We start from the raw sequence: 26468 nt of genomic DNA, 5'->3' as shown, positions 1-26468 counted from the left end.
GGTATCACTATGGTAGCCATTTATGGGAAATAGAATAATTACACCACTGCTGTAAATTATAGGAAGAGTTCTCATTGGAACCATAGACTGTTAATAAAGGTTGCATTCGTTACAGATTTATCAGGATTGCATTTCTGCTTTGAGCTTGCATTTACATATCTGTAAATTCATTTGCATAAGAAATTGAAAGCAATTGATGAGGCTGTTGGAAAAAGAGCTTTTAAATCTCATGAAGTTGTTATCTGCATAGTAGAAGATAGACTGGTCCTAAATCTGCTCCAAGTGAAGTTCTTAATAAGTTTCCATTGTATTCCTTCAGTGCAAAGGCTCTGGAACCAGATTGCCAGGATCTGAACGCTGACCTGTCTTTGGTTCACAGTATGATCTTTTTTTCTTTCTTTCTTTCTTTTTTTTGAGCAGAGAAAGATTTATTGCTGGGCCAAGCAAGAATTGGTGGCTCACGCTCAAAAACCCCGAACTCCCGAGCAATATGATCTTGATCAAGTTCTCTTTGACCTTCTCTTTCTTCAACTGCATCCTGGAGCAGTAATGCTATCCACCTTGTAGTTTTGTGCTGAGAATTAAATGAAAAAAAATATATATATATATAAGGTCCTTCACAAGGGCTTGGCACACATTAGGTACTCAATAAATTTTAACTATTGCTACACATATATATTTTAATTTTTAAAAATTGAGATATAATTGACATATAATATTGGATTAGTTTTAGGTGTACAACCAAATGATTTTATATATGTATATATCGGGAAATGATTACCACAGTAATTTTTAGTTAACATTCATCATGAGACATAGTTACAAATTTTTTCTTTCTTGTGATAAGAACTTTTAAGATCTATCTTAGCAACTTTCAAATGTGCAATACAGTATTGTTAACTATACTTACCATGCTGTACCCTACATCCTCAGGACTTGTCATATATCTGGGAGTTTGTACCTTTGACCGCCTTCACCCATTTTGTCCAACCCTGAACTCCTGCCTCTGGCAATCACTAATCTGTTTTCTGTATCTCTGAATTCAGTTTTCTTAAGATTCCACATATCAGTGAAGTCATACAAGGATTTGTCTTTCTCTGACTGACTTATCTCACATAGCATAATGTTTCAAGTTCCATCCATATTGTCACAAATGGCAGAATTTCCTTCTTTTTATGGCTGAATGTATATATATATATAAATATATATATATATATATTTATATATATATATATATATATGCAGTTTCTTTATCCATTTATCTGTCAGTGGCCTCTTAGGTTGTTTCCATGTCTTGGCTATTGTACATAATGCAGCATTTAACATGGGAGTGCAGATATCTCTTTGAGATAATGATTTTACTTCCTTCAGATAAATATCCAGAAGTAGAATTACTGGATCATATGGTAGTTCTATTTTTAATTTTTGGAGGAACCTCCATACTCTTTTTCATAGTGGCTGCACCAATTTACATTTCTACTAACGTGCAACATTTCAACAGTTCAACAGTGCAATCTTTAATACTGATATAAGTACAACAATTAGATTTGTCCTCTTGGTTCTCATTCTGGTGGTCTTAATCACATTTTTAGGCTTAGCATGAAAATGTGTATGTCTAATAGAGTAATTTGATGGTATAGATGTAATAGCTCTTAATAGCTTTGTCACAATGCCTCAGATATTCCTTTTCAGATCTTAACAAAGTATTCACAATTACTGCACCCTAAGTGAAAACAACAAAGATCAGAAAACAACGCTTTCTAAAAGATAGTTTCAAGGTTAGAGAAACAGTAAAAATAAGTTCCATGAACCATCAGTAAAAATAAAACAACAAAAATAGAAAAAAAAGTGGCTGGTATTGTATGTAACACCCAAGAACAATTTGGTTTTTACCTAGTTTTATTTTTTAAAATATTATAGTAATCATGGAGTCCTTCAAATTGTCATTCAAGGATGGCAAAAAATTTCACATACACTCTACCACTTTGCTTTTCTATGGTCATGTAGACATGAGATGGTCTGGTGGAAACAATATTGTTGTAGAAGACAGAGTCCTGTATTCTTACATAATCTCTTCCTTCAAACAGCTGTGTAATAATCCACTTATCCACTCAGATACATCCGGTGTAAAATAAGGGTGCAAGACTAGATTATCTTTCACAGTCCCTTTGGCCTCTGATGTCTTGTAAGCTAAGAAATTTGTTAGAAAGTCCACGTAGATCTGTAGTTGCAGAAAGCCCGTATCTGGGGAAGCTTTCTTTTCTATGGTGTAATGGTGTGTTTGCACTAACTGATTTTTGTTCACATATTTGCAGCATTGCTTATTTCAGAGAGGTTGAGAAAATCTGTCATACTAAAAATATTCAAAATTACAGCCTATTTAAAACAATTAAATAATAGTTCTGTGTTTTGCCACTGTGTTTGCATTTAGGATAAAATAGCTACTTAATCTGTATAACAATTTGAAACTAATGATGGTTAAATCACCTAATACTCCTTGATATCAGTGCAAATTAATCTGAAATTTAACTCCGTTTGTTGGAGCCCTAGCGTTTCCAGGCACTTGTATTAGATCTCCTCTAGGAAATGATTTAAAAACATTCTGACATCAAATCCTTCTTGACTTTGGGGACTGCATCTCAAAGTACAAAAATTTTTCATATTGGATCATAAATCTACTCCATAGGAATTTGATCTCCTTAGATTTCAGCTTTTGGTTTATGACTCTAAAAACAATTATACTAATAAAAAATGTCTAAGCAGGGGATGAACAGAAGTAGCAAGTACATTAGAAGTCAAAACAGGATTTTTTTTTTTGTAATCGGAGAAGGAGAGACACATCTTTGGCATTCACCATTATAAAACACAAGATTAATGCAGTTCTCAATAAGAAGGCTAAGTGCATAAAATAAAAGAACACAGCCATTATCCATCTCAATGGATATGCCTCCAACTTATGAATCCCAACAATACATGAAAAATACATGATGTTATTAGGTGGTGGAAGTTGGCAATATATTGTCCATAACTTATTTATATAAGGCTGTCCTGAGAAGCAGTGTTTAACTCTGCTGGCTGGGCAGATAGAACGGGGACCTGGGCTGCTGTTTACTGAGAGTCAGAGGGGAGCTGACAAACACTCCTTGAAAACAAATGAAACGTGGGGCATCTTAACACTTCTTTTGTTATCTTCTGGACCAGTTCTGTTTTCCTCTAAGCTTCTGCTGATCTCACAAAACAGGGGTCATCTCCTTGTTTTGTCTAAACGTTGTACTCAGTTGTTTACCTCATTAGTGGATTTATTAAACTAATAAGTGCCAGTAAAATTAGGAACTGGTGGTTGTAGTCAATCACGGAGTCATCTCAAGGGATGGCCACCACCCTGGCTAACATACTGGAGCTTGGTTTGCATTTCCATGGGACAAGGGCTGCTTGGATGTCAGGGGTCTCTGGGGAGGGAGCTTCTCCGCAACAGGTCATACGTCATGTAGGGAGGTCCACTGGTCTTGATATGAAATTTAATAGAAACAAGGTTCAGCCATAGGATAGGAACTCCTGAATCTGGATGTTCAGGGATCCTGGGCCCCTGACAGAGAGAAAGCACGTGGTGAGGCCATGGCCACTTGTGGAGGTGGACTTATTCGAGCGTTATGACAATTCATGGTGACAGCTACTGTTTTCTGTATCTACATACTGAAAATTTTGTCTCCATGACTACCTCTAAAGTTTGTCTAGAGACAAACCACTTCACCTTTTATTTTTCCAAAACAGAACATTTATTACTTTTAAAATAAAGATTTTAATCAAGGACTGACTTTAATTTTTATTTAAGTAATCAAAGCAAGGAGTGGGTGAGGCCAAAATAGTGTTTATAAAAATCGCTAAATGTTTCTCCAGAGAACCAAACTCAGAGCTGGCTCTCAGTGTTCATCCCTCTTTCTGTGGAGACTCAAAGTTTCCCATTAGGACATAAGAGTCTGTCATCGAACTTGAACCGTGAAAGTGCGCTCCCAATATATTTGGTAGGGATGGCACATGTCTTTTAAGGTCATCAATTTACAGGGAAGTTAGATCATCTTTTTGCCTGGGATACTACACAATTGATTTCTCAAAGGTCACCAATGAACTCCTTCAAGTGAATTGAATTTAAAATTTAGTTTAGCCTTAAAGGGCATTGCAGTTCAGTGGTCTAAATCAGGGATTAACAATTAAAATTCTGAACGCTGCTTTTCTGGTGTATTAGTGACAGGAAAGATTTCGTGGATGCCCGATGTTAGCAATGGGCTGAAAGCTCTTGCTCCTGTTCATGTGTTCTTTCCTTGTACACGATGTGGGATATATTTATATATATGTAAATAAGTCTTGAGAATTTTTAGATTGTTGGATTTCATAACAATATAACTTATTGTAATAGCAATTGTATAACTTATTGTATAACTTATTGTAATCAGTTAATTAGAATGCTGTTTCCCTGCTGAGTTCGACGACACTAGGGCAGGCAACCTAACCAAGAGTGCTTAGGCGTATCATCTATCTATGAATCAGTTGGTGTAGACCCCATCCAGAGAGACTCTAATTTGACAGGTTAGAGTTAAGACGCTGGAAAGTATACGTATATACACATGTATGTATATATTTTTTTACTTTAAATTCATTTTATTGAAGTATAGTTGATTTACAGTGTTGTGTTAATTTCTGCTGTACAGCAAAGTAATTCAGTTATACATGTATATACATTCTTTTCATATTCTTTTCCGTTATGATTTAGCACAGGATATTGGATATCGTTCCCTGTGCTAGACAGTAGGACCTTGTTGTTTCTACATCCGCCGTATAACAACTTGCATCTGCGAATCCCAAACTCTCAAATCATCCCCTCACTCTCATTGGCAATTACAAGTCTGTTCTCTCTATCTGTGAATCTGTTTCTGTTTTGTAGATAGGTTCATTTGTGTCATATTTTAGATTCCACATATAAGTGATATCATATGATATTTGCTTTCTTTTTCTGATTTACTTCACTTGGTATGATAATCTCTAGGTTCATCCATATGGCTGCAAATGGCATTATTTCATTCTTTTTTATGCCTGAGTAGTGTGGAAAGTATATTTTTGACAAAGTTCCCTGGTGATTAAAAGAAAACAAACAATAGCAACACACACACATATATAGGTACATATGTACATATATATACATATATGTATTTACACACATACATAAATGCATATTTTTTCACTTAACAATAAACTATGGAAATCTTACAGTATCAATAATGTGTACCGTATGTACACATTGTCAGCTTATTATTTTTAACGGCTGCACTGTCTCATTAAATTGAAGAATATTTTAAGAGCTAGTTTCTTTGCTTCTTTGTGCCTTTTTTGTGTCTTTGTGTAAAGTGGGGATAATAGGACCTGCCCCATAGTGTTTTGAGGATTAAATGCATTAATATACGTAAAGGGCTTAGAAGTATATCTGGAAGCTAAGAGGCATGATAAAGGAGTTTAATATTATTATCATCATCACTATTATTTTTAACCACAATTTGACAGTATTCCTAAGAGATAGTTAAATGTCTATGAAGTTGGTTGTGTTTTCCCATAACGGCAATTGCATAAGGATAGGATAATTTTTCCCCAACTTTTGTATGAGGTGCCATTTTGAATTGCATTTTAAATGCACTAGAGGATGAATTAGGTGGACAGTGGGATGATCACAAACCCTGCAGGAGGTGGGAGAACTCCATTCTCATTTCATTCTGCTGCTGAAAGTGTGTGACTTTGGACAAGTCAGAGAGAAAGCCTGGGACTAAAGTTTTCCACGTAGAAAATGAAGGTGTTGGAAGAAGTGATCTCTTAGGTTTCAACAGTTTTAACTGTGCCTTGGTGTTGTGAAAACAAAGAGAGAGTGAGTCTGTGTAATGTAAAGTTTCCCCCAGAGTGTAAGCTCTGTGAGGAAGGCACCCCAATCCAGAGCGAAAGTCACAAGGTCTAGAGTGACTTTTTGCCCAGAGTAGGCGCTTAATAAAATTCTGTTGAAAAAACTGTTTAATAAAGGGTGATCAAAATGCAAAATAAATATCAGGCACACAATGGGTCTTCATAGCCATTTCTTTTTTCTTTTTTAAAAATTCTTGTTTTGGAATATGTATATATATTTGAGAATGTATATATATATATACATACTTACATATATAAGTATTATATATATGTATAAAACTGAATCGCTTTGCTGTATACCTGAAACACTGTAAATCAACTAAACTTCAATTCAAAAACAGAATTCATACCTATTTCTTCTTTAACTGATTATCTGAGTTCCTCTGTAGGAACCGCTCTAGAAATTTGACTGAATTGCTTATCTTATTTTTCAACATCAGAAAAAAAATTTCAATAGATTTCATTTTATTCTTAGCATGTCAATGCATATCTATTCCGATTGCTACATTAAAATAGTCTCATTGAAGCACTTCAGCAGTTGCAAAATACTCTGTCTAGAATACTTTGTTAAACTAAAGGAATGGAAGTCACATGAAAAAATTCCATGTGCACTTAGCATGTACAAAGAGAACGCCATCTGAAAAGTAGAACTCTTCTTAGGGAAAGGATTTAAATGCAGTAACAAAGGACCTATGGATTATTAATTAGAGTGATCCTTTTCATGGTGATGAATGAGGATGAATTTTTATAAAGCAGCACGATTAGATGCAGTTACATTATACTTTCATAACATTAGCATTTGTTATGTGATTGGAGAAGAGCCCAAAGATGTTGGAGGGTAAAAAATGGGCCCCTTGAATCCGTTAGTCTTACTTTCTATTTGATGATTTGCAGTCACTACTTCCAGAGACTCTGAGGCATGTGTGTATCCTCGTGCTTAGAAACCTCTGAAATAGAATTAATTTTTTCATGCTGCAGTATGGATTTTTAAAATGCCAAGTTTCATTTAATTAAACAATGAAACCAAACCACACTTCTTCTTAATCAGACATATTGTGGGGAAAAAAGTTTGGAAAGCCAATAAATTATAATAAATAATGGTGAGCTTTAATATAAAACTCACTGAAAGATGCAACAGGTCAACCAATCTATGAACCTCTGGAGGGTAACAAGACAGTAAACTTGACACTGCACAGTATTTGACATACTGTGGTATTTGACATACAGTGAATCATTATTTACATTTTATCCAAAAACATTTACCTGAGAAAAGGTCATGACGTTAAATTTGGAGACATTTACAGCAATTGCCAAATGTTTACTATCTACATGAATGTCATGCTTCTCAGTCAAAAGCAGGTTGATGTGCTAAATGTCAATTATTTCAACTTGTTTGAAGGTAGCACAGATTGCCAAGCAACATAAAAAGAGGTTTAATAAATAATATATACACTGCTAACCATTCATCTCGCCTAGCGGAGGCTAGAGTTTTACATATAGAGGATTTATGACAAGCAACAGCTCAGGACATTAAAACTCAGTTATTGCAGTCCTGAATTGCGGCACTGTCATTAGCTTCTGGAAGCTGCACCTTGTTTATTCTGCTTCCGCTGTCACTTTTGAGAAGGCATCGAGGAGAATGGATTTACTTCAGGAAATAGCACTTTGATGTTTTCTTTGTGTTTTCTGGTCCTTTCCAGAATTAGCAGCAAAGGAGGATTACCCAGAGTTATGTTGGTGGGAAATTGAATTGTTATATTTTTCTCAGTGATTACAAGACACAATGATATTCTGCAACAACTCCAAGGACTTTAAGAGAACAACACAGAAATGTTAAAAGGAAAGCAAGAGTACCAATGGAATACAACATTGTGACGGAGACAGCAATGAATGAAACACAAAAGAGTTTCCAGGGTGGTTTATCAGTACTAAAACTTGGTGGGAGTGAGTGATGAGCTTTTTTCATCTTCTTCTAATAGCAAAATATATAAATAACATAGGACTCAGTGATACAACCACAAAAATGCCTTGGATCAAGTGCCCAAGGTCAATATTCTAAAAAGCTGGTCTTGGGCCTAAAATGGACATGTATATGTGTCATTTATACATCTATTCTTTCTTATTTCTTTTTCATTGGAGTTTGAGTTTATGAATAAACTCAGGTTACTGGCTTTAACTTGATGTCATTTGATAAGCACTTATTGAGCGCCAATGGATTCAAACACAGTACTAGGTGCTGGTGTAAGACATTATTATAGGCAGGTAGGAAGATGATAAAATAGTGCAAGTTAGGCTATTTGTAAGTACCACAAAAAAAGTAATAAAGCCAATCTCCCGAGAGTTTAGAAGGAAATGATATGAGCAATACCAAAGAACCCTTGATGGAAGCATTAGTGTTAGATTCTGAAGGGCAGAAGAACGTATCCCTTTGGAAACAAGTAGCAAAGGAAGTTCCAGGCAGAAAGGACATCAAGGGCTGGTGTGAAAGGGTCTGTGTTTATGGGAGGTGAGCCCAATGGTTAGCTCTGCCTAAGAGGATTTGTGAAGGGAATGTGGGAGGTCAGCCCAAAAAGGTAGGAAGAGGCTCACTCATGAAGAATCTGGAATGCCTGGTTAAACTTTGGCTTTTACTCTGGAAGCAAATGGAACGTCTGGAGTTCTTTGAGGTCAGAGCTGACCCAGCAAAGATTAATCTGTCAGGGCCAGAAGGGTGAAAAATGCCTTCATGGGGGGAATAGAAAAAGGCAGGGAGACTCAGAGGGTTTGGAATCAGGGTAAGAGGGGCAGGGCGACATACAGGCATATTTAAGTGCCACACTGACAAAGGTAACCACAGGAGTCAGTGGCACTTGCTTCCTGGGAAACCTTTAACTTCTCGTCAGTCAGAGAAGGTGCAGGAGTGCTGCCTTGGTGGAGAAACAGCTAAGCTAATGGGTCTCTCTGTCCATAGAATGAAGGGATTTCTAGAAATGAGGGTAAAGATTTAGTCAAGACCTTTCTTCCCTTGAATATATGATAATCAAGGGAGAATGCTTATGGTAAGCTTCTTACTTCCCAGATGCAAATGCAATTCAGCTGAGCTGATTTGCAGCTTACGCCAGAAGTGTTGTCATCTCCCAAAACAAAAAAAATAAGCAATTCTTTAACGTTGACATGGAGGTTTATTCAAGAATCTGAAACACATTACTATTATTCTCCAGCACTGAGCCCTAAGCTAGACAAACAATGTACTTTTAAAAGAGTCAAAATTACTTTCCAGAGCTCAGGGTCTCACCCCTTTCAAACTATTAGGTCATCTGGTGTTTGCGCTATCCTGTATTTATTAGTGTTAAATATTGATGGTCTCTCATAAAATGATGTTGTCAGAGAAGACTAAGTCATTCTGTCATGGTCACTTAGTAGTCCAAATTCACGTTAGATTTTTAACCAATTACGTAGTAGGGACTTAAGGAAAATATAGGTAAATGATGAGGGAAAAGATAAAGTAAAGGCTCTCCAGGGAGAACAAGCAGGACACTGACCAAAAGACGGCATGGGGAGGGTGGAAATTCGGTAAATAGCACTTGGATGCTTTCTTTGTGTTTTTTCCAGTCAAGCTAATGAGTAAGTAGGTAGACAATTTGCTTACTTCATAGTTAAATTTAATGTACGCCCTTACTATCTGACCTTAGCTAGAGTCTTCGGGATAGTCAATGAGCTCGAAACTTGTTTTCAATACTTGATTGGCTGCATGTGTAAAGAATAGACTTTTGTTTAGTGCTAAGAGCATGGAACAACAGTTGGAAGCCACAGATTTTTTTTTCCCCACTAGAACAAAAAAACACACAGGAAAACCATATCCACTGTCCAAAGAAAGAGTTGCTTCACAAGGTACTGAGTTACCTGAGGGCTGAGTCGCCATTTGGGGTTCTTTTTCTTGGTCTTGTGGGTGAATGGGATTTAGATATCAATTAGGTGGCTGGACTAAGGTGATCTTTAAAATTTCTCCCAACTTTGAGATCTTCTGCCAGAAAAGTGCTAGGGACGATAAAGAGATCATGTTAAGTATTTAAGCCTGAAAAAGGTGGCTAAAATAACTCACTATGCTTTATGCATCTTAACTAAGTGATGAATTGGAGAGATGCAATAACTCTTGACTACTCTCTGAAGGGTAAGAAGAAGGGTAGGATTATATATAGTGCCAAGAGGAAGTATAACGAGAAATAATGCCGTGAAATTTACTAAAGGAAACTGGAGGATCTGAATTAGAAACATTTTTTCAAATTAGAGCTTCAAAATCTAATGTATTTTGGCGCTGTCTCCCAAGGGCAGCCACAGACGCCCCTTTGAAGAGCTCTGCACAGCCGTGGTGGGAACAATTTAAGCATCATGCCCTTTAGAAAATAAAAAGCCTTTTCTGGAGGACAGGGAGGGAAGGATTGTACAATTTCTTTTCAACACAGAGTATTCCAACGTGAGGATTTCTTCTTAGGTTTATCCCTAAGATAAACCTAGGACAGACCATTTCTTCTGTCAACAGGCTGCAGGCAGATCCAGGCTTACTTGTGTCTGACATACATAGGCTGCATATTAAGGAACATTGGCCTGGAACACCTGAAACAGGTCTGCAAACCTGTTCTCCCGTGGTCATGGGAGCAGCTACCTCTTGGGATAGCCTTCTGCCATCTTTCCTTTTAGAAAATGGTTTTGGGAAGCCCAGGCAGCTCTGCCTAGCTTCTCCCTCATGTTTCCCCTAAGCTAGCACTTCAGACTTTTGTCTGGGGACCCTCAGCCTAGCAGAGGTGGGGGGGAGGGGAAGCACACTATTTCCCCTCCTGGTTGGGGTTTGTATTGTACTTTCTGAATATTGCAGCCTACTCAGCTTACTTATTTTCTTCCTTTTCTCCTAGGACTGAATCTGCTCATTACTCCTTGGGCAAATCTACCCTCCATCCTTACCTCCTTTTTCTCAATCAGAAATAGCACACTTTTTTTTTTAATAGATCTTTATTGGAGTATAACTGCTTCACAATACTGTGTTAGTTTCTGTTGCACAACAAAGTGAATCAGCCACATGCACACACATGTCCCCCTATCCCCTCCCTCTTGAGCCTCCCTCCCATCCTCCCTATCCCACCCCTCTAGGTCATCGCAAAGCACCGAGCTGATCTCCCTGTGCTATGCTGCTGGTTCCCACCACCCAACTATTTTACATTCAGTAGTGTACATATGTCGATGCTACTCTCACTTCGCCCCAGCTTCGCCCTCCCACCCCATGTCATCAAGTTCATTCTCTATATCTGCCTCTTTATTCCTGCCTTGCAACTAGGTTCATCAGTACCATTTTTTTTTTTAAGATTCCATATGTATGCGTTAGCATACGGTATTTGTTTTTCTCTTTCTGACTTACTTCACTCTGTATGACAGACTCTAGGTCCATCCGCCTCACTACAAATAACTCAGTTTCATTTCTTTTTATGGCTGAATAATATTCCATTGTATGTATGTGCCACATCTTTATCCATTCATCTGTTGATGGACAGAAATGACACACTTTCATTTACATTTAAAATAGGAAGGTTCTAGCTTTAAATATCTGAGTAATATCAGGAACAAATAACCCCAAGTCTTTGTCAGAGTCATGGGATTTTTCTGATTGTATAACCTAGTTGTATAATCTTAGGCAAAATCACTGAAACTCTTTAAACTCAGATCCTACATTTGTAAATTGGGGTTGACCTATTTTCCTCACAGGCTACCATAAGGATCAAAAGTGATGATATATGTATATGTATATTTTGGTGGCAAAGTTCGATGTTAATGTGAGTTAGTGTTATTAACAGTAAACTAGACAAATCTTTCTTCTGTCCATTGTATATTCAACGATCTCTTCTAGTATAACTATGTCTGTCCTAACAAGGTTTAAGTTCTGAAAGAGGGAAAGAATATTTATTACACTACACACTACTTTAAGCATATGGAAATCTTCAGATGGCTATGAGCATGCTTTATAGGCTGGAGAAATAAGAAAGAAGCTGGGAGATTTTATCTGTTCTTTGGTAGACTAGGATGGGAAGAAATCCAGACCCTACACAGCTGGTGGTGGCCATGGAAAGGGAAGTGGGAAGTACAGGTACAGAGACAGGTGAAACAAAGAAAAGGAGAATATAGGGGCTGGTTTTACACTTAAGTGTTTCTGGGTTTTCTCTGAGAGAAGGTATTACAGGCTGAATTGTATTCAAATTCATATGCTGAAGTCCTAACCCCCAGTACCTCAGAATGTGACTATTTGTAGACAGGGTCTTTAAATGATTAAATTAGACCGAGGTCATTAAGGTGGGCTCTAATCTAATATGACTGGTGTTTTTATAAGAAGAGGAAACTTGGACACAGACACACAGGGAAAATCATGTAAAGACATGGGAGAAGACAATCATCTACATTTCAAGGAGAGAGGTCTCAGAAGAAACCAACCCCTGTTGACGTGCTTGATATTGGACATCTAGCCTCCAGAATTGTGAGAAAATAAATTTCTGTTGTTTAAGCCTCCCAGTCTGTGGCAACAGCCCTAGCAAACTAATCCAGAGGCCTTGGGCAGTTGTAGCTCCCCATTCTCTGGCTGCATGAACCCAGGTCCCTCCTCAGGAGGCAGTCATCACTGAAGGTATAGAATCGGCAGTCTATCTTCCTCTTGGTCAGCTGAATGCCTGATGGAGATGTGCTTCTGATACTTTAGGTTGTAATAATGAAAAAGATTTCTCTTTGAACTAGCACCCTCTGCCCATGCTGTTTAGTTAAACAGGTCTATAATGACAGCACTGTACTCTAGGTACACCATGATAGACCAGGAGTTGACTAGGTACTGCTCGCTGCCCAAATCTGGTCTGCTACCTATTTTTATAAACAAAGTTTTATTGGAACACAGGCACATTCATTTGTTTACGTATTGTCTGTGTCTGCTTTTGTGCTACAATGGTGGAATTGAGTAGTTGTAACAGAGGACAGATAGCCCAAAAAGTCTGACATATTTACTATCTGATCCTTTTTAGAATAAAAATGTTGACCACTGCTATTGACTGAAGAGGCTTCTTGTGCCTATGCCCCTGGCCTTTATGGATGTCTGGGTTTCTGGAGGTGGAAAAAAAATGTATAAGCCACAGTATTTGCTCTACAGCCAAACATTATTTGTAAGTCAAGGACTGCATCTTTTGTCTTCAGCAACCACTCCTGGCGTGACTTTCTCCAATATCTTTTGGCATATTGTCTTCATTTCCACGTTCGTGATCATTGGATCATTCAGCTCCCACAATATGTAATAAATTAACTTTCAGTAAAAGTTATTTATTCAATGCTTACAAATTAACTTTCTGTGGAGTATCTTATACTTTAACCGGGTACTGTGGGAGATTCAAAGTCAACAGAAAAGAGAATTTGCAGCTTTAAAGAGCTTTTAATTTTTATTTATTTATTTATTTTTAATTTATGGCTATGTTGGGTCTTCGTTCTGTGCGAGGGCTTTCACTAGTTGTGGCAAGTGGGGGCCAGTCTTCATCGCTGTGCGCGGGCCTCTCACCATCGCGGCCTCTCTTGTTGCGGAGCACAGGCTCCAGACACGCAGGCTCAGCAATTGTGGCTCACGGGCCCAGCCGCTCCGCGGCACGCGGGATCCTCCCAGACCAGGGCTCGAACCTGCGTTCCCTGCATCAGCAGGCAGACTCTCAACCACTGCGCCACCAGGGAAGCCCCTAAAGAGCTTTTATACATAACAAGTCAAACTGCCTGGTCAGTAGACACAGTGACAGTTAATTCATAGGACTGATTGTAAAACACATGAACAAAAGAAACAAATTAACAAAAGAGGTGCAAACAACAAAACAGAAGACTTAGTACTGTTAAAACAGCAGTACTTCCCCAATTGATCTTCTGATTCAACACAATCTCTATCAAAATCCTAGCTGCTTTTTATTTGGTTGTGGTAGGAATTGATAAAGTGATTCTAAAATCCATATGGAATCTGAAGGGGCCCAGAATAGCAAAAACTATCTTGAAAGAGAAAAAGTTATAGGACTCATGCTTCCCAATTTTGAAACTTACTGCAAAGCTACAGTAATCAAGGTGGTGTGGTACTTGCAAAAAAATAAACATATAGATCAATGAAATAGAATTCAAGGTTGAGAAATAAACCCATACATTTATGGTTTTTGACAAGGGTGTCAAGACAATTCAATAGAGAAACAAATAGTTTTTTCAGCAAACAATACCATCAAGAAAATGAAAAGACAACCCACAGAATAGGAGAAAATATTTGAAAATCCTGTATCTGATAAAATATTTGTATCCAGAATATATTAAGAACTGTTACAACTCAATAATAGAAACGATAAATAACCCAATTAACATTTGGGCAAACTATTTGAATAGACAGTTATCCAAATAAGATATATAAATGGTTAATTAGCACATGAAAAGTTGATTGTGGATCAACTAGAATGTCAGTAAGAAAAAAGACAGTTAATTACAAGTGTGGAGAGGATGTGTAGGACATTGCTGGTGTAGGAATGCAACACTGTGCAGCCACTTTGGGAAAAAATTTGGTGGTCCCTCAAAATGTTAACCACATCATATGATCCAGCATTCCACTCTTAGTATGTATCTAAGAGAAATGAAAACATACATCTGCACAAAAACTTGTGTGACAAATGAATGATTAAAGCAGCATTATTCATAATGACCAAAAAGTGGAAATAACCCAAATGTCCACCAACTGCTAAATGGATAAATAAAATGTTATATATTCATAGAGTGGAATATTATCTAGCCATAAAAAGGAATGATGAACTGATACATACCACAGTGTGGATAAACCTTGAAACATTGTGCTAAGTGAAAAAAAACAGTCTTAAAGATATGATTCCATATATTTATCAAATATCCAAAATAAGCAAATCTACAGATACAGAAAGCAGATTAGTGGTTGCCAGTGGCTTGGGGGAAGAAAGAATGCTGGAAAGACTTTTAATGGGATTCCTTCTGGAATGATGAAAATGTTCTAAACAGACTGGGATGATGGCTGTACAACTCTAAATACACTAAAACCACTTTAAAAACTCTTTAAATGGGTGAATTTTTGGTATGTGAATTATAGCTCAGTAACTTTGTTAAATAAGAGATAGGAAGAATCAGACCATGGTAGGTACTTAATAAATATTGACTGAAAGATTTTTCAAGAAGAAGCAGACTTCAACAGCTGAGTTATATGTGACAATAAATATTCCAAAAATGCTATATCAATATGAGTTGCCATAGGACACTGGGAAATTCCCCTTTCTAGAGGACTTTTTCAAACCAGGAAATTTTATCCATTTGAGATGGTATTGTCCTTCTTAAAAAGAGGACATATTACATAGCATTTAGTTCTTAAGCTCCACTTTGAGTTTGCCCTTTACAGATGTCCGGGTACAATTTAAAAAATAAATGTTGACTCAATAAGGAGAATTCCCCCTCAATTTTTCTGATACTCCTTTACTGGAGACCATACATTGTAAGTGAGATACGGTGTATTCTTATTATCAAAGTGGAAGTTCTCCTGGCAGGGGTTTAATGCTCTCTACCACGTTCTGCAGTGCAGAACATTTTCTAGGGAGGTACCAGCATCTTTTTCTATTCTAGTTTTGTTGTTGATGTCAGAAGACAAAAAATAGAATCTTCTGCTTCTGAGATTTATGTTTGGAAGGAGGTAATTGGTAATTTGTTATTATTAGCTAAAGTACCTTAATATTAAATGAAAGGATGGGGAGAAACCATGTGAAGAGTTAAGACCTCGTTAGTGATACTGAAAAGCATTCCTTCCTTTGGAGTATTGATTCAGAGTTACCACATAAATAATCGTGATCTTTCCAAACCACTCACTGTATCCTAGAGAGACCACTCCTCTCTTTTCTGTTCTTTACTACTATTTTTGTGTTGTTAATAAAGATAATCTTGCTGTGAGTTAACTAATGATCAACTATATAACCATCTCCCCAAAGTTACAACACTCCAATTCTACTGTTTAGATTGTCAAGGAATTTTATTCTCAAAGTTAGCTTCCTTAGTTCAAAGGAACGAGAAAGATCCTTTTAGAAGGACTGCATCTTGATGCAAATACTAACCTATGTGCTTCACTAACCTACAGTGACCTCACATGCAATGCCTAAAAGAATAATTCAAAGGAAGTTTTCCAATCTTGACTGTCAGCATGGTAGCCTTGACATTGTGGTCACAGTGTAAGAGTTAAATAAATTCAGGAGAGAAATATTTATTTAAACTCTCTGGGAATGATACTGTTATTCTCTTTTGTTATTGAATAATTGAAAAGGTATCAAATAGCAAAGTTTCAATTATTCATCAAGTTATTTCATTTACTAGACAAATGTCTGTAGGCAAATAAATGACACTGGAATTAAAAACTGGCAGCATCTCCATAGGTTTGCTTATCGGGTCATCACTGCTTGAATCCTCAAATATAAAAGTTTCAGACAAATTGTCCATCAGCGGTTACAGAGGGAGTTTAGTGTTGTATTAGTTTCTATTTCTGCCATAACAAATTACCACAAATTTAGCACTTAAAACAACACCCATTTATTATCACACAGTTCTATAGGTCAGAATTTCCGGGTATAGCTTAGCTTAGCTGGGTCTTCTGCTTAAAGGATTATAAGGCAGAATTCAATGTGATGGCAGCGTTACACTCCTTTCTGAAGCTCTGGGAAGAATCCACTTCTAAGGTCATTCCGGTCATTGGCTGAATTCAGTTCCATGAAGTTGTAGGACTGAGGTCTCCCTTTCCTTGCTGCTGGTCAGCAAAGGTCTTTGCCCCTAGCTGGTCTTTGCTCCTAGAGGCTGCCCACATTCCTTCTCATGCTTTCCATGTGGTGCCCCTCCAGCAACAACTAGTCGAGTCCCTCTCATGCTTCAAATCTCCCCGACTTTCCCACTGCTGCATCTTTACTGCCTCTAGCTGGAAAAAAATTCTCTGCTTTCAGGAGTTTGTGTGACTAGGTTGGTCCACCCAAAGAAGGCAGAATAATCTCCCCATTTTCAAGTTTGTAACCTTGATTATATGTGAAAGGTCTCTTTTGCCATGTACTGCAACTTACTTACAGGTTCAGAGGATTAAGGCATGAATGTTTATGGGGTTATTATTCTGCTTACCACAGTATTGAATAATAAGACCCAGAGTTTCATCATCCAAAACTTTGGGATTTTTGGTTTTTGGGTCCTAAAAGAATAAAATGAACAAAATGGTATAGGAATAACTTGTTAGGTGCTAACCATGAGTGTAGACAGTAGGATCTTATTTCTCTAATTCTAGAGCGTTTATTTTTCTGGAATGTTCTCCTTTGCAGTTTGTCCTTATTCCAAGTTACCTTTCAAGTCCTTTCTTCCATTCTAGAATTGCAAGCATGAAGTATGTATTCTGATCATGCCAGAGCAACCAAAATAAGATGTACTATAGTTTACACATAGAACTATTTGAGCTTTTTAGATTTTTTCTTGCAGACCTATAGAATAGACTTGCCCTGACTCTCCCAGATTCTAGCTTCCTGTCACTCTTTTCTACTTGTAAGTCCCATAAACTGTGTAGATGGTACAGCTGGACCATGAAAACAAAATCACTGTGTTCTGAAATTCTGCCTCTGTCATTTCTTTCTGACTTTGTCACTGTGTCTTACATTGGCCATTCCTGGGAACCAATGGTATGTATTTGGTTCTTTCAATAAGACTAAGCCTCCTTTGGGACTTCCCTAGTGGCACAGCTGTTAAGAATCTGCCCCCCAATGAAGGGGACACAGGTTTGATCTATGGTCCGGGAAGATCCCACATGCCACGGAGCAACTAAGCCCATGTGCCACAACTACTGAGCCTGCATGCCACAACTACTGAAGCCCGTGCACCTAGAGCCCATGCTCCGCAACAAGAGAAGCCACCGCAATAGGAAGCCCGTGCGCTGCAACTAGAGAAATCCTGTGCGCAGCAATGAAGACCCAACACAGCCAAAAAATAAAAATAAAATAAAATAAAAGACTAAGCCTCCTTGCTCCTTCCCTGTCTTGAGCTGTTCAATCCTCCACTGACATCGTCAAACTTTTCTTGCTGTTATACAGGAAGTTATTCACCTGAAAGTGTCACCTCAGTGTAAATGTTACAGCTGCCAAGAACTATGAAAAGTCTGAGCTTTTATCCTATTTGCAAGCTAATGTTAGCCTGTCACAGTTTCATGGATGCTTGCAGAAGATACGAGACTCCTGGGTCAGAGACAAAGGATGTTATTACTCATGGCACAGCAGGAAGCTTGAACTTCATGTTCACAATGTTTCTCTTGCACCGTGAGGCCCGTGGGTGTGATACGGAGCAGCCCAGGTGGACACTCCAATGCAGTGCATTTGTCTCATGGCTGAGAGGCCCTGAGTGTTTAAAGGGAATTCAGGGACCAAACTTTAAAGGAATTACTCTTTTGAAGGGGACTGTTAGCAAACCTGCCCAACCTTTGTCTGGAGTACTGTGCCCCAGAGGAAGACTCTGTGTCTTCCAAGGCTGTTTGCTAGACAAATGTTTTTCAAAAGATAGTACTGAAAAAACTGTCAATGCCTCTGGTCATAAGACATGCAGAAATGCATGAGATCCATGGAGAGTTGTCTTCTAACAACCGCTCTTGTTTAAAAAGTGTCCCTTTGTAGATAAGAGGGTCTGCCTATCTACTATAAAGCAGACTAGCTTTGCCTAGGTTTAGAAAATGTTAGAGCTATTCATAATTAGCTAAATTATATACATACATTTTATAATTATTTACTTATTGAAAATGTGTACAAATAAACACTTTCCAAGAGATTATTAAAAAACAAGCAACAAAATAATTATTTATTTCGGGCATTTACCAAACAGAACAAATAAAACAACATACCTATTAAAAGATTAAGTGAGATGTGGTTTAGAGAACTGTGCTCACGTATGTAAGAGTTTCTCTGGGAAAATAAACACCACTTTAGGCCAGCTTTCCCAAAGTTCGTTTTTCAAATACAAACTCCAGTAGCTGATCCTGGATAAAAGATTTCATAGTTAAATAATTTGTGGTACATGCAACTTTCTCCAGTAAGAATCCCAATGTAGATTAGCATATTAAAGATTCTGAGACGTCCTGATATGAGAAAATTGGTTTTATTTTGTTTACATCTACATTATTGTGATTGGTTTGATAATGAACTCATGGTGTGTGTGTGTGTGTGTGTGTGTGTGTGTGTGTGTCTGACACAAACCTTCTGCAGAGCACACTCAAGGTGCTGCCAATTTAAAGTGATCAAGATTTACTAGGTTACTCTTTTCTCTTTCAGCATAGGCTATTTAAAGTCTGGGAACGTACCTTTGAATTTGATTTATTCTGCAAATTCACATTCAAACACTACAATTTTATTGGGCTTGATTATCTGGAAATGTTGTTAACTTATTCTCAGTGTCCTTCTGCTTTCTCTGATCTATTTATAAGGTCAGTCCCTGAAGTTTAATTTTCATACTGATGAGGAAATGTGCTTAATGTTACAGGATTGATTACAATGAATTTGAAAGCCAAGCAGAGGAAATCTATTCCCATCAGTGAATTTGTTTTTCAAATTTTTACGAAATAGTCTAGAAGTGAAACTGCAAAAGAGTAAACATAATTTTATCCCAACGTTATGTTCATTATAATTGTATGTGAAAAGTAATGACTTATTGATTATAAAAGTTAGAATTCTCTAAATGAAACTGTAATTCAAATGAAGTACTGAAAGTAGTAAATATTGAGATTTGAGTAGATCCATCCAACTGCTTAATAAATCACAATGAAGATAAGCATCCAGTATGTATATGTGTGGCTGAGTCACTTTGCTGTGCAGCAGAAACTAACACAACATTGTTAATCAACTATACTCCAATAAAAATTAATTTTAAAAAAGATAAGCATCCATGTGTATTCTTTGCATTCTAAAATATATCTTTAAAAACCGTCAATTAGTTATTGTAAAGTACTCTAATTTTAATATAAATGTATTTATACCACTTAAAGCTCTTTCCACATAATCTCAGTTTAAAATAGCTTGATTTTTTCCCCTATTCGATAGAAGATAAAACACACCTCAGGACACACAATAATAGGAAAAAAAGAGCAATATATTTTCACATAGAATTTTAAATAAATGATGATGGCTTCTTTTGATTATGTTTCCTTCTGATATTTTTAAAGAATAAGCTTTATTGATGAACAATTAAGCAATAAAATTCATCAACTTAAATGTATAATTTTGACAAATGTATACTGCTAAGTAAGCATCACCACAATCAAAATATAGAGCATTTTTATCATCCTTAAAATCCTCTTATGACCCTTTGCATTCAGTCTCTCCTTTGCTCTGGACCCTGGGAACTCCTGATCTTTGCATGGCATTAGTTTTGTCATTGTCATTTGGCCTGTAGGTTCTCTGTGTCTGGCTTCTTTCACTTGCGTTATTCATTTGAGAATCATTTATGCTTCAAGCCTTTCAGTACTTCTTTTTGTGACTGAGTAGTAGTCACCTGTATAGTAATACCATTTGTTTATTCATTCATTACTTGAAGCACATCTGGTTTGTTTCCAGTTTGGAGCTATTATGAATAAAACTGCTATGAACCTTCAGATATATCTTTGCATGGCATATATTTTCATTTTTCTTAAGTAAATATATAGGAGTGGGATTTCTGGGTAGTATGGTAAATGTACTTGCAGCATTTGTAAGAAGCTGCCAAACTATTTCACATAGTACCTATAGCAAGTTTCATTTTATTTATACATTGAAGCAATGTAAGAAAGTTCAGTTACTCCATATCTTCAATAACATTTGGTAGTGTTAGTCTTTAATTTTAGCCAATTTAGTGGGCATTAGTAGCAATTGAATTTCTTTAATGACTGATGATGTTGAGCACCTATTGATGTGCTTATTTGCCATTTGTATATCTTCTTTTAAGAAGTGTTCACATGTTTTGCCCAGTCTTTATTGGATTCTCCTCTTAACAAATTATGAGTTATTTTGATGTTCTGGGTAAAAGTCCTTTATCAGATATATGTTTTGAAAATATCTCCTCCAAGAGTGACTTACCTTCTTTTTTTTTTTTTAAGACATCTTTATTGAAGTATAATTCCTTTACAATGGTGTGTTAGTTTCTGCTTTATAACAAAGTGAATCAGTAATACATATACATATGTTCCCATATCTCTTCCCTCTTGCATCTCCCTCCCTCCCACCCTCCCTATCCCACCCCTCTAGGTGGTCACAAAGCACTGAGCTGATCTCCCAGTGCTATGCAGCTGCTTCCCACTAGCTATCTATTTTACATTTGGTAGTGTATATATGTCCATGACACTCTCTCACCCTGTCACATCTCACCCCTCCCCCTCCCCATATCCTCAAGTCCATTCTCTAGTAGGTCTGTGTCTTTATTCCCGTCTTGCCAATAGGTTCTTCATGAACTTTTTTTTTTTCCCTTAGATTCCATATATATGTGTTAGCATACTGTATTTGTTTTTCTTTCTGACTTACTTCACTCTGTATGACAGACTCTAACTCCATCCACCTCATTACAAATACCTCCATTTCATTTCTTTTTATGGCTGAGTAATATTCCATTGTATATATGTGCCACATCTTCTTTATCCATTCATCCGATGATGGACACTTAGGTTGCTTCCATGTCCTGGCTATTGTAAATAGAGCTGCAATGAACATTTTGGTACATGATTCTTTTTGAATTATGGTTTTCTCAGGGTATATGCCCAGTAGTGGGATTGCTGGGTCGTATGGTAGTTCTATTTTTAGTTTTTTAAGGAACCTCCATACTGTTCTCCATAGTGGCTGTATCAATTTACATTCCCACCAACAGTGCAAGAGGATGCCCTTTTCTCCACACCCTCTCCAGCATTTATTGTTTCTAGATTTTTTGATGATGGCCATTCTGACCGGTGTGAGATGATACCTCATTGTAGTTTTGATTTGCATTTCTCTAATGATTAATGATGTTGAGCACTCTTTCATATGTCTGTTGGCAATCTGTATATCTTCTTTGGAGAAATCTCTGTTGTCTATTTAGGTCTTCTGCCCATTTTTGGATCGGGTTGTTTGTTTTTTTGTTATTGAGCTGCATGAGCTGCTTGTAAATCTTGGAGATTAATCCTTTGTCAGTTGCTTCATTTGCAAATATTTTCTCCCATTCTGAGGGTTGTCTTTTGGTCTTGTTTATGGTTTCCTTTGCTGTGCAAAAGCTTTTAAGTTTCATTAGGTCGCATTTGTTTATTTGTGTTTTTATTTCCATTTCTCTAGGAGCTGGGTCAAAAAGGATCTTGCTGTGATTGATGTCATAGAGTGTTCTGCCTATGTTTTCCTCTAAGAGTTTGATAGTGTCTGGCTTTACACTTAGGTCTTGAATCCATTTTGAGTTTATTTTTGTGTATGGTGTCAGGGAGTGTTCTAATTTCATACTTTTACATGTACCTGTCCAATTTTCCCAGCACCACTTATTAAAGAGGCTGTCTTTTCTCCACTGTATATGCTTGCCTCCTTTATCAAAGATAAGGTGACCATATGTGCGTGGGTTTATCTCTGGGCTTTCTATCCTGTTCCATTGATCTATATTTCTGTTTTTGTGCCAGTACCAAACTGTCTTGATTACTGTAGCTTTGTAATATAGTCTGAAGTCAGGGAGCCTGATTCCTCCAGCTCCATTTTTCGTTCTCAAGATTGCTTTGGCTATTCGGGGTCTTTTGTGTTTCCATACAAATTGTGAAATTTTTTGTTCTAGTTCTGTGAAAAATGCCAGTGGTAGTTTGATAGGGATTGCATTGAATCTGTAGATTGCTTTGGGTAGTAGAGTCATTTTCACAATGTTGACTCTTCCAATCCAAGAACATGGTATATCTCTCCATCTATTTGTATCATCTTTAATTTCTTTCATCAGTGTCTTATAATTTTCTGCATACAGGTCTTTTGTCTCCTTAGGTAGGTTTATTCCTAGATATTTTATTCTTTTTGTTGCAATGGTAAACGGGAGTGTTTTCTTAATTTCACTTTCAGATTTTTCATCATTAGTATATAGGAATGCAAGAGATTTCTGTGCATTAATTTTGTATCCTGCTACTTTACCAACTTCATTGATTAGCTCTAGTAGTTTTCTGGTAGCATCTTTAGGATTCTCTAGGTATAGTATCATGTCATCTGCAAACAGTGACAGCTTTACTTCTTCTTTTCCGAGTTGGATTCTTTTATTTCTTTATCTTCTCTGATTGCTGTGGCTAACACTTCCAAAACTATGTTGAATAATAGTGGTGAGAGTGGACAACCTTGTCTTGTTCCTGATCTTAGTGGAAATGGTTTCAGTTTTTCACCATTGAGGACAATGTTGGCTGTGGGTTTGTCGTATATGGCCTTTATTATGTTGAGGAAAGTTCCCTCTATGCCTACTTTCTGCAGGGCTTTTATCATAAATGGGTGTTGAATTTTGTTGAAAGCTTTCTTTGCATCTATTGAGATGATCATATGGTTTTTCTCCTTCAATTTGTTAATATGATGTATCACGTTGATTGATTTGCATATATTGAAGAATCCTTGCATTCCTGGAATAAACCCCAGTTGATCATGGTGTATGATCCTTTTAATGTGCTGTTGAACTCTGTTTGCTAGTATTTTGTTGAGGATTTTTGCATCTATGTTCATCAGTGATATTGGCCTGTAGCTTTCTTTCTTTGTGACATCTTTGTCTGGTTTTGGTATCAGGGTGATGGTGGCCTCGTAGAATGAGTTGGGGAGTGTTCCTCCCTCTGCAATATTTTGGAAGAGTTTGAGAAGGATAGGTGTTAGCTCTTCTCTAAATGTTTGATAGAATTCACCTGTGAAGCCATCTGGTCCTGGGCTTTTGTTTGTTGGAAGGTTTTTAATCACAGTTTCAATTTCAGTGCTTGTGATTGGTCTGTTCATATTTTCTTCCTGGTTCAGTCTCGGCAGGTTGTGCATTTCTAAGAATCTGTCCATTTCTTCCAGGTTGTCCATTTTATTGGCATAGAGTTGCTTGTAGTAATCTCTCATGATCCTTTGTATTTCTGCAGTGTCAGTGGTTACTTCTCCTTTTTCATTTCGAATTCTATTGATTTGAGTCTTCTCCCTTTTTCTCTTGATGAGTCTGGCTAATGGTTTATCAATTTTGTTTATCTTCTAGAAGAACCAGCTTTTAGTTTCATTGATTTTTGCTATTGTTTCCTTCATTTCTTTTTCATTTATTTCTGATCTGATCTTTATGATTTCTTTCTTTCTGCTAGCTTTGGGTTTTTTTTGTTCTTCTTTCTCTAATTGCTTCAGGTGCAAGGTTAGGTTGTTTATTCGAGATGTTTCCTGTTTCTTGATGTAGGCTTGTATTGCTATAAACTTCCCTCTTAGAACTGCTTTTGCTGCATCCCATAGGCTTTGGGTCGTTGTGTCTCCATTGTCATTTGTTTCTAGGTATTTTTTGATTTCCCCTTTGATTTCTTCAGTGATCACTTTGTTATTAAGTAGTGTATTGTGTAGCCTCCATGTGTTTGTATTTTTTACAGATCTTTTCTTGTAATTGATATCTAGTCTCATAGCGTTGTGGTTGGAAAAGATACTCGATACGATTTCAATTTTCTTAAATTTACCGAGGCTTGATTTGTGACCCAAGATATGATCTATCCTGGAGAATGTTCCATGAGCACTTGAGAAAAATGTGTATTCTGTTGTTTTTGGGTGGAATGTCCTATAAATATCAATTAAGTCCATCTTGTTTAATGTATCATTTAAAGCTTGTGTTTCCTTATTTATTTTCATTTTGGATGATCTGTCCATTGGTGAAAGTGGGGTGTTAAAGTCCCCTACTATGATTGTGTTGCTGTCGATTTCCCCTTTTATGGCTGTTAGTATTTGCCTTATGTATTGAGGTGCTCCTATGTTGGGTGCATAAATATTTACAATTGTTATACCTTCCTCTTGGATCGATCCCTTGATCATTATATAGTGTCCTTCTTTGTCTCTTGTAATAGTCTTTATTTTAAAGTCTATTTTGTCTGATATGAGAATTGCTACTCCAGCTTTCTTTTGATTTCCATTTGCATGGAATATCTTTTTCTATCCCCTCACTTTCAGTCTGTATGTGTCTCTAGGTCTGAAGTGGGTCTCTTGTAGACAGCATATATATGGGTCTTGTTTTTGTATCCATTCTGCCAGCCTGTGTCTTTTGGTGGGAGCATTTAATCCATTTACATTCAAGGTAATTATTGATATGTATGTTCCTATTCCCATTTTCTTAAATGTTTTGGGTTTGTTATTGTAGGTGTTTTCCTTCTCTTGTGTTTCTTGCCTAGAGAAGTTCCTTTAGCATTTGTTGTAAAGCTGGTTTGGTGGTGCTGAACTCTCTCAGCTTTTGCTTGTCTGTAAAGGTTTTAATTTCTCCATCACATCTGAATGAGATCCTTGCTGGGTAGAATAATCTTGGTTGTAGGTTTTTCTCCTTCATCACTTTAAGTATATCCTGCCACTCCCTTCTGGCTTGCAGAGTTTCTGCTGAAAGATCAGATGTTAACCTTATGGGGATCCCCTTGTGTGTTATTTGTTGTTTTTCCCTTGCTGCTTTTAATATGTTTTCCTTATATTTAATTTTTGACAGTTTGATTAATATGTGTCTTGGCGTGTTTCTCCTTGGGTTTATCCTGTATGGGACTCTCTGTGCTTCCAGGACTTGATTAACTATTTCCTTTCCCATATTAGGGAAGTTTTCAAATGTAATCTCTTCAAATATTTTCTCACTCCCTTTCTTTTTCTCTTCTTCTTCTGGGACCCCTATAATTCAAATGTTGGTGCATTTAATGTTGTCCCAGAGGTCTCTGAGACTGTCCTCAGTTCTTTTCATTCTTTTTTCTTTATCCTGCTCTGCAGTAGTTATTTCCACCATTTTATCTTCCAGGTCACTTATCCTTTCTTCTGCCTCAGTTATTCTGCTATTGATCCCATCTAGAGTATTTTTAATTTCATTTATTGTGTTTTTCATCATTGCTTGGTTCCTCTTTAGTTCTTCTACGTCCTTGTTAAATGTTTCTTGCATTTTGTCTATTCTATTTCCAAGATTTTGGATCATCCTTACTATCATTATTCTGTATTCTTTTTCAGGTAGACTACCTATTTCCTCTTCATTTGTTAGGTCTGGTGTGTTTTGACCCTGCTCCTTCATCTGCTGTGTGTTTTTCTGGCGTCTCATTTTGCTTATCTTACTGTGTTTGGGGTCTCCTTTTCACAGGCTGCAGGTTCGTAGTTCCCGTTGTTTTTGATATCTGTCCCCAGTGGCTAAGGTTGGTTCAGTGGGTTGTGTAGGCTTCCTGGTGGAGGGGACTTGTGCCTGTGTTCTGGTGGATGAGGTTGGATCTTGTCTTTCTGGTGGGCACGTCCACGTCTGGTGGTGTGCTTTGGGGTGTCTGTGGCCTTATTATGATTTGAGGCAGCCTCTCT

The 26468-nt window shown here is 37.1% G+C and overlaps 2 long non-coding RNA genes across 2 annotated transcripts in view; one reads left to right on the top strand and one right to left on the bottom strand.

The window, feature by feature from the left end:
• The window catches only part of LOC309667022, a 398987-nt gene extending 372954 nt beyond the window's left edge, over positions 1-26033 (bottom strand). Inside the window, exon 1 of the long non-coding RNA XR_014267484.1 lies at positions 25773-26033. This is a non-coding gene — a long non-coding RNA (uncharacterized lncRNA). The remainder of the gene's footprint in view (positions 1-25772) is intronic.
• On the top strand, positions 3118-10914 carry LOC309667429. Its single transcript, XR_014267769.1, has 2 exons — positions 3118-5324; positions 5359-10914. It is a non-coding gene; the product is annotated as an uncharacterized lncRNA (long non-coding RNA).
• Positions 26034-26468: the final 435 nt, after the last annotated feature.

This window comes from Balaenoptera physalus (assembly GCF_965194825.1).
Source record: "Balaenoptera physalus genome assembly, chromosome: 9".
NCBI classification, from domain to species: Eukaryota; Metazoa; Chordata; class Mammalia; order Artiodactyla; family Balaenopteridae; genus Balaenoptera; species Balaenoptera physalus.
Note: the sequence above shows the minus strand (reverse complement) of the source record. Positions and strands in the feature narration are given on the sequence as shown.